Below are 9,761 nucleotides of genomic sequence, written 5' to 3'. Positions count from 1 at the left end.
GAGGCCGTAAATGCTTGCGAAAACGCAATGGTCTTGCATTTGACTACAACGGGTGGTGTCTGAGCCTGATGCCCACATTATTTTAGTGGTTCCAACCATGATTCACAGAAGAATCCACAGAAGAATTCCATACAACACTGTAGAAGAACTCTATAGTGACCTGGGACCACTCGACCATTTTGTTTGATCACTGGAACGCTCAAAATATGGGGAATGTGCCCAACATTTTTACATGCCAAATATTGGGTACGGATTGACTAATCATGTTCTTGCAATGTATAGTCCTTGAAGGATTGGGAAAGCTCCTGTGGCCCGACTAGGGGACTTACTTTTTTTCATTGCTTTTTTGTTCCCTCAGTAGACCAGGCTCTTAATCGTAGGCGGAGAGTTCTCATGTATTCGGGGAGGGGTGGGGGGGCTGGGGCCCGACTAGCTTTCCAAACCCCATGTAGTATATATATGTATTTCTTGCACTGAAAGAAATTTTGTGTGACCTCGAAGAATTGAGCCCTGAAGTGACGACGTTATATGAGTATATACAAGACCCCATAGTTGGAGACAGTTTAATTTCACGGCCTGAGTCCTCTTGGTGGTGTAATCTTCCTTGGTGTAATTGTCGCACACTTGGCTATCACTACTACTGCTTCGCTTTCTTGCGAAACCGAAGCCTCTCTGTCTCTCTTTCTTTCTGTGAGTCCATGCTTCTGCTTATGACTGCTGTTGATTCTGATTTCGAGTTAATCCGGCTTGGCCTCATTTTGATTACTGAGTGAATTAAAGTGTTGCCTAACTATCATGCATCAAGTGCTAAAACAGAGCAGTTGCGTTACTCGAAAAGAACCTATTGCATATTGTTTCCAGATACACATGAGTAGCCGCCACTAATTTTTTCGTTACTGAGATTTAGTTCGTTATTTGCAAATAATTATCTAACTCGAGAATTACTGTGCCAATTTTGAAAGCGTCAGTGAGGCATTTCCAGGCATCCCAAAATGACATCTAACTGTGGTATTTTCAGCGACGTATTAATTGCGTAAATTTTTTTCTAACTGGCAAAAGAACCTCACGAAGTATGAAACAGACCACTTGAGTGCGCTCCCACCCGCATCGTGAAGCAGCGCCCTCAAATAAGATGATCGAAAGCAACTGCATTGCTTGTCGCAAGCCTGAAGAGACAGCGTATCACCTTGATAATGGTACGGAAAGAGCACCAACAGCACGTCTGGCGGCTTCGCAGCTATTCCTTCGTCTTATTTCTACGTCACACTTATTATCCACCTCTTAAGGCTGACTGATTACATTGATAACAAAAGCCCCTTGATAACGCAGGCGAAGCGCCGCTCTGACCCTGCACGATATGCGAAAAGCAATGCAATGGGCATAGAATGTTTCAAAATCCTGGCTTTGCTCGCACCGCATTGAAAGAGTGCGAGTGAAGCTGTATTTCGCACCAGGATATCGCTTCGGATCAAAGCCAAATTAAAGTAACCGTTTTAGTTTTCGTGAAAGTGTATATGTGCTGCAAAAACAAGTTCGTGTCAAAAAATAAAAGCGACATAACCCGGGAAGCGAACAACGTGTAGAGAAAAGGCAAAACCTATGCGTTCAAGAATGTAAATGTACCAATTCTATGTGAGCCGAATTGGCAATCAGGATGCCTGCACAAAAAGAAAGACAAAAAAAAACGATCCGATTTCAGTGTACCCTTCTTACCTATGAATTCATAAGCTCCGTTGAACACCAGCCTAGAGTACGTGTTCCAATAGGTCTCCTTTTGCAGCTACGCAGTACTGTGTCCGTGTTATCACATCTTCAGTGGCTTTCTTGATGACCGACGCCAGCATTCAACGGCAGACATCTTTTTCCCTTCCCGTGAACTAATCTGGCTTCCGTCTCGATCATATAAGCACCATCTTACACATAAACTCAAAGAAATAAATCGAGTGGAGAGAGGTCAGGTCACCTAGCCGGCCAATGTACAGGCCCATGCTTCTAGTTTATTGCGTACGAAAAGTCACATCCAGCCAATGTCGTGCTCGGCGGTTGCTGCGTGCGGGTGCCCTATCTTGCTTATACCACAGAAGTGGAAGACGTGACAGCGGGAGTTCGCTGACAAACTCATCCACTCCTTCAAAAATTTCCTTCATGTAACGCTGTCCAATCAGCGTGTGATCGAAGAAGACGGGACCGGCGTAAATTCTGAACCACATATTGAGCGACTACTGGTACTCTTGCCGATTGCACTTTACCGAGTGCAGATTAGTCTCTCCAATAGTGTTAATTATGCAAATTTACCTAGGCGCTTTTGCGAAAATTGGCTATATCTGTGCACATGATGTTGCTCAAAAAGTCTGGTGCCTCATCGACTTTTGTGAGGACCCAATTCGAGAAATATAGACGAATCTACAGGTCCGTATCTTCTAGACATTGGTGCTCGTATGGGTTAAAAGTCGTCATTTAGAATCCTCCAAGCTGATGCCGTGGAAATTGGTATCTAGGCGGCCACATCCCGGACGCTAGCATGAGGGTTTGAGGCCATAGATGATAGAACATCCGTGCGTAGGCTATTACTTAACGATGGAGTCCTCCGCCGCTTTTTCCTGAAGCTGCCGGTTTGTCTCCGGTTTTCATAATTTCTGATAATAGTCGCTGCGTTTGGTCTTCCGCGACACTTCCATGACATAGGTATGTGTATGTTTGCGGCCCTACTTTCTTGCCACTTGCAGATCCCAAAGCAAGCAAGATGTTTACCTTCTGCTTATTAGAGAAAGACATGGCGACTAGGACGAAAAGAAAAGAACCTTTAAACCTTTGCACTGAGGCTGTGAATTCACTGTTGTGGTGATAGGTATTGTGGCAAAAAAAGGAAACATTCGTGTACTTTGTCTACGTAAAGAAAGCAGCTATGACAGCTTGTTTCCAACGCCAAACGCGACGTGTTACTTCGGCCGGGGCGCGGTAGATAAAGCACCAGCTCGATCACGATGTTTTCTTTATTTCTTTTATTTCGTTCTGGCTAACTCAGGCGGAGCCTCTTCGAGGATGCTGTTTTATGATGCGGGTGGGAATGTTGACAGGTGGTATTTTTCATATTTCGTGGGGTTTACTTATCAGTGGGAAAAAAATAGCACGCAATTAGTACGTCGTTGAATATACCGCAGTTAGATGTCCCTTGGCTGTGACTTCAAATGCCTCATTGATATTTTGATAGGATAGTGCGCCTCGAGTTACGTAATTAGTTACAATTACCTAAATAAACCTCAGTAAATAAAAAATTTCTGGCAGCTACTCCACTGTACTGTAAACAATATGCACTAGGTGTTCTTCCAGTAACGCATTGCTGTTCCTCTAAATTTTGGTTCATAATAGCTAATTGGGATACCCTGCTTATATTTGTGCGCTTTGCATGCAACTGATGATGTTTCCATCCCTAATAAATATTGTAAATTAATAATGTATTTTTCATGAGTCCTTAGCATTGCCTGCAGGAAAAAGAATCAATACTGAGACACACAACCCTCACGTGCATTTTACACGCCATTGATAAAGGACTCGGCTGAGGGGGTCACTGAAATCTGTAGGTGTTTTTTTTTTCATGGTCAAAAAAGCACGCAAAACAATTTTAGGCGTGGTGAAAATAGAACATATTCGTTCTCTAGGCATAAGCTTTCCATACCTTTGTAAATAATTTATATTGGCTACCTCCATCCCTTTGAATAATATAATTACCTTATCCTGTGTGTACATTAAAAGATATTGCATATGTGCATGATGTTTATAGTGGAGATTTAAAACAATGTCTGAGTGAGAAAATACGGATGAGGCAGCCGCTGCATGTGCTTCTAATGCGTGTGTCCTCCTATTGTCAGAATTTCCAGAAATAAAGCGAAAGTATGAGTTAAAAGTCGTGCATGTCCGTGCCAACAATGATGTAATAAGCTATTTCTAGTGAAAAGATCGAGGAAAGTCAATTGAAACCTCAAATCATGTGGGTGACAAAGGTTTCGTAATGGCACTTTAGCTGTGTGCGTGGTTGTGCGCGCGCGCGCGCGCGCGCGCGCGTGTGTGTTTGCGTGTGTGTGTGTGTGTGTGTGTGTGTGTGTGTGTGTGTGTGTGTGTGTGTATGTGTGTGTGTGTGTGTGTGTGTGTGTGTGTGTGTGTGTGTGTGTGTGTGTGTGTGTGTGTGTGTGTGTGTGTGTGTGTGTGTGTGTGTGTGTGTGTGTGTGTGTGTGTGTGTGTGTGTGTGTGTGTGTGTGTGTGTGTGTGTGTGTGTGTGTGTGTGTGTGTGTGTGTGTGTTTAAGGAGGAGGGTTCTTCGGCATCGCCATGGGCGGGGGGGTCTCAGCCTCCCGCGGAAAACTCCGGAGCATGCTCGGGCCCCGGAGCCTCCCCGTAGTCGGCGCCTATGCTGTTAATTAATACTTATGCTTTTCTAGTTGACTGGCATCTGATTAAGTGTGCCTAACTACTGGACTGCCTTTCAAGCACTTTGGATTTGTGTGCGTGCTATGTAAAGTGATTATGTGACAATAAAAGTTCATAATAATGTTTTAATTAGTAAGTAAGTAAGTACATTCTCTACAGTAAGCTATTTACAACGCTCACTGCAGGGACAAGGGCTAAAGGCTATCAAGCCTGACAATCGCCCCCGTCCCTCCGCAGTTCTTGACAATTCAGATGTATCGAGTTCAGCACAATCAAACAAGGATTATGATACATTAGTTTCAGGAAAATGGTCAACTAGTAAGTTGCAAGAGTACACATATCAAATCACACATAAACAAAAGAAGTTTAGATAACATATTTAAACAATTGTACAGAAGAAGCCGCGCAAGGCAAGACGGACCGCCAAACAATATAAATTACGAAATGAGAAATGTGAATGCATGAAGTACTCTGATTACTAAGTCACTGATGATTTAAGCATTGGTCGCGGCATGAAAATCCACTCGTTAATATTGGTACTCTATACATTTGGTTATTAATGAGTTCTCTTCTTATTTTATAAAGGCACTACTACTAACCTTAAAGTTCACTCTACCTGCAAAGATATTCAGAACATGATGTGGCTGGTATGCAGCACTTCGTTTTCCATAATTATTTCTTATTTTAGGTGCTCGTTTCCTTTGTTCTTGTAGAGAGTATATAGTCTTTCGATGGGGATTTGTTCATATAGTTTATTTTGTTGAATTATCTGGAGCAATTTACTAAATTATGACTGATCCACCCTGAGCATGGAATGTTTTATGAACAGTGGAGCAGTTAGAAGGTCCTGTAATTTTCCCGCGTACTTTTCAAAAAAGCTCAGTGTTTTCTTTGGCAGAATACTAAGCCTAGGGTAACTTCTTTGCGATGTCGTTCCCCAGACTAATATCCTATTTTTACCTCTTTAAATGGAACAGTGCATACTTATCTTTAACCTTACTGGGATTAGGTGCACCCAATTATTCGGGCTTACGCGCTCATCGGGTGATTCAAATGCGTATTCCAGTTCAAGTCCTCCTGGAACCACATGCATAAAAATTTTCTTCCCTAATGTGTGCAATGCAATTTCCTTCAAATTCTACACTTAATTTACTTACAGCTTGTTTATAGGTCGGAATATCTTATATATATATATATATATATATATATATATATATATATATAATTTTTATTCAAGCGTTGTTTATTAGTTCTTTAACCAATTTCAAAGATGCTTTAAATAGCTGTTTACACTGACCTCAATTAATTTTAATTTGTGTGATGATAAGAAAACGTTGGTATCCTAAGCATACCTAATCAGTTCTGGGGAATCCGGTAGTTCGACAATATGATTTATATAGGCAAGGAAAAACAGTGACCCAGTATGGACACTTGGGGAACTCTTCAGTTTAACTTTATCTTTGTTAACATTGTGCTATTAATGTGTACGCATTGATAACGATCTTCAAGGTAACTTTTGAAGAGTTGAAGTGCGACTCCTCGCACTCCATACCTCGATTATTTATAAAATAATAGCTGGAATCGTATGGAGTCGAATGCTTCTTGAAGATCAAGTCCGAGAGTATAATTTTTCAGTTCGATATGGTCGATTATCTTATCTTTGATATACAGTAGAGCTTGTTATGTTGACTTATTTTTCTAAAACCCACATTGACTCCTTGACGTTATTTGATGTTTTCGAAAAAAGGATGCAAGTCTATCGTAAATTACGCCTTCAAATATTTTTTTGCTCGAAGCACGGATATTGGTCGATAGTTGGCTAAAATATTGAAATCATACCCTTTATGTACTGCAGTGACTTTTGTCACCTTTAACTGTTCTGGAAATACACTGCTAGTGAGTGTGAAGTTGATAATATAAGCCAACACATGCCTGATGCATCACTATTTTTAGATATTCTGATTAAGTTTTCTAGTTCAACCGGATCTGCCGGTACAAAAAAATAGAATTAGGCACGATAGACTTGTCAGCAGTTGGAGCATTTTCAGTATTTCCAATGGCTGCAACACAAGAACGTGTGTGTATAAAGGGGTCGTTCTGACATTTGCTATCCTTTTGGCGCTGACTGTTCCGCCATTAATTGTTAGGTCCTGTGTCCTATGAGAGTCTTTATTACTGTTCGTGAGCCCATCTATGACCTGCCATAATTTCTTCTGCTCATTGTAAATATTTTCAAATACCTTTTCATAAGAGTCAATTTTAGCCTTTTGTTATGTCTGAAGTGAAATCACTTCTATATATGTTGTATTTGGTAAACGCGTCTGTCTCTCGCGAGTGGATGAAATCATGCTACAACTTATTGTTTAATTGAATACGCCGGCAAAGATCAGAATTTATCCAAGGCTTCCTGCATTTTGGATTCTACCACGTCAGAAATTCGGAAGTGGGAATGCTGCGTCATAATTAGTACGCAGCAAACGTAGAAATGTATTATGAGCTTCATCACAGTCCTTTTGCCTGCAACAATGCTCCAATCCCGGTTCTGAACTAAGCGAAAAAAGTGTTCCCGACTTTTGCTGTTTTTTTTATTCATGTCATTTGTTGTTTATTTATTTTTATTTTCTAATTAGATGAAGAGAAGTCTGCGTTTTCAGAATGCAGAAGCGAGGAGTAAATGACTTAAGAAAAGAGATGGGCATATTATCAGATATGTCATACCAAAAAAACCCGGTTTTTATATTCTGAGAATATAAATTCATAGCACATATATCAAGCATAGTAGCGCTTACTGATGTGATACTAGTAGGTAAAAAGATCAAATTTGTGCTCCTATATGTAAGTAAAAGCGTTTCAAATTCTCTCGGATAGGGATCATTGGAGCAGAGGTAAATATTTATATCGCCCATAATTATGCAGAGAGTATTCCAGAGAACAGTAGGCAATAACACAACATCAAGGAACTGAAATTTCGTTGTTTGTGTGGCCATGTGGTGGCCTATATCAACCACTTACTAAAATGGACCAATACACATCGTCATGCATTCAATATCATCATTCACGACAGAACATTTTAGAAGTAGTTGACAAGAAAGCACATCTCTAAAATAAATAGCAAGACCTCCACTTTTTCGCTGTTTGCGACAGAGGATTTCAATAACCTTTGAAAAACGGTGCATCTTCTTCATAAGTAATCCATGTTTCTGAGAAAACCAGCACGTCAAACGCAATTGATAGAGACTGTAGGAAAGCAGCAATGTCATCGACCTTTCTTTTAATGCATCTACAATTTGCATGTAATGCAGGAAACAAGTTTTTGATAGAGCGAAATTCGTTATTATAGTCTACTACAGCATAGTCCTTGTGGTTATTAAGAAGATCAGGCATAATAAACTGATTTCAGTTCAGTGTTTCACTATTCCATGTTCAATTCCCCAAATTTAGTCATACTTGCCTCATCCAAAATGTGTATCGCTCGCGAACCCTTTTCTTTGCGTGCTAGCACTTTGCCACCAGATGTTCAGACAAATTTTCAGCCAGTTTCATTTGTTTTTCCGTATTGCCACTGCAAGCAGAGCCCCTTGCCCCTCTGCGTCAAATGCTCATTTACGATAATGGGCACCTCCTTCTTATCCAGAAACACAGAGCTATCCAGCCTTTTCTCTCTACACTTCGACTGAATGTCATGTTTTGTTCTTTTGACAAAACAAATGAATATTTTCTGCACCCCTGGCTTAGTAGTTGTATCAGTCGAGGTGGCCAGCGACCAAATGCTCTTTATTGCTGAACGTACAGTGCTTTTATAGCCGCAAGGGGTGTGGCAACCAAGGCGCATATCTAATCTAGGCGAGCACGATGAATCGCCGCACCAGGCATGGCACGTGCGTCATTCCCGATACATCTTCCCTCCTGTGGAGAATAGATGCCAAGTACTTGGTTGAAATTGCGGTCGTACCGCAGGCGCTGCGGTGGTCTCCTATCTCTGGTAGATCGGCGCAATGTAAGAGCCTGCGGAGCCGTTGAGCACACAGTCGGTCCAGTCGTAGTCACGGGCGGCGGCGCCTGCATAATGTTCTCGGAGCTCACAGGCGAGTCTCCAGTTGCAGCAGGTGCCGTGGGTTGCAGTGCTTCACACGCTCGTTCGCTCTCCCGGTCGTCACATTCGAGGGCTTCTTGCTGGAACAGCTCACCAGTTGGAAGCAGATGCTGTCGGTTGCGACGTAGCACTCTGTTGTCCTCGGTAACTACTCGATAAGACCTCGGTGCAACTGCTTCGGTAACTTGAGCTCGGCGATTCCATGTCTTTTCCTGTACTCTCACGACATCGCCGGTATTGAGAGGTGGTAACGTTCTCCCCCGAGTGTCTGCCTGGGCTCGCTTGAATACTGGTATGCTTGGCTGCTGCCTGAAGTCTGGGAGTAGAGTGCGAAGCCTCCTGCCCTGCAAGAGTTCACCAGGGGAGCGGCCATCTTCGAGCGGAGTGGATCTGTAGTTGAGCAACCCGATCCAGAAGTCTTGTTTTGTTTCTTCCGTTTTCTTTAGGATTCTTTTCACAATCTGAACCCCCTTCTCAGTGAGTCCATTCGATCGCGGGAACTCGGGGCTCAACGTGACGTGGCTGAAGTCGTACCTGGATGCAAAGAGAGCAAATTCATAAGACGAAAACTGCGGCCCATTGTCCGTGTGGACTTCCATTGGAATGCCGTATCTTGAAAACATGGCACTCAACTTCTCAATTACGGCACTGGATGTTGTACGAGTCAGCTTCTCCACTTCCGGGAAGTTCGAATGGGCATCAAAAACCGACAGGTACGAGCTGCCTCCGTACTGAAAAATGTCAACGCCCACGCGGTACCATGCATGGGCCGGTGTAGGTCTGATCATAAAAGGCTCACTTTGCTGTTTGTACGTATATTTGCGGCAAACTGCACAACTCTTCAACAGGTTTTTGATATCAGAGTTCAGCCCCGGCCAGAACACTAGGCCCCTGGCTCTTGCATGGCACTTGTTCGAGCCCATGTGTCCCTCATGAATACGTTCGAGAACTTCCTTTCGCATTGACTTCGGGACTACAACTTTGCTGCCTTTAAATACAATTCCTTTAATCAATGAGAGCTCGGACGCGAATGGCTTCATTATTCCCACAATGTCACCGTGGCCATTAATGTAGCGCATCACTGACTGCAAGTCCTGATCATTCGCCGTTGCTTTGGCCAGACGGGCCAGTGTTCTAGCGCTTACCAAGGTTGACATGACTGCAACCGCGTGGACCTCCACATCTTCCGTGTCGTCGGAGTAGTCCTTAGTCGCTGTCCCTGGAGCCCTTGATAGCATGTCTGC

Source organism: Dermacentor andersoni, chromosome 2 (genome assembly GCF_023375885.2).
Source record: "Dermacentor andersoni chromosome 2, qqDerAnde1_hic_scaffold, whole genome shotgun sequence".
NCBI lineage: Eukaryota > Metazoa > Arthropoda > Arachnida > Ixodida > Ixodidae > Dermacentor > Dermacentor andersoni.
This window is presented reverse-complemented; position numbering follows the sequence as displayed.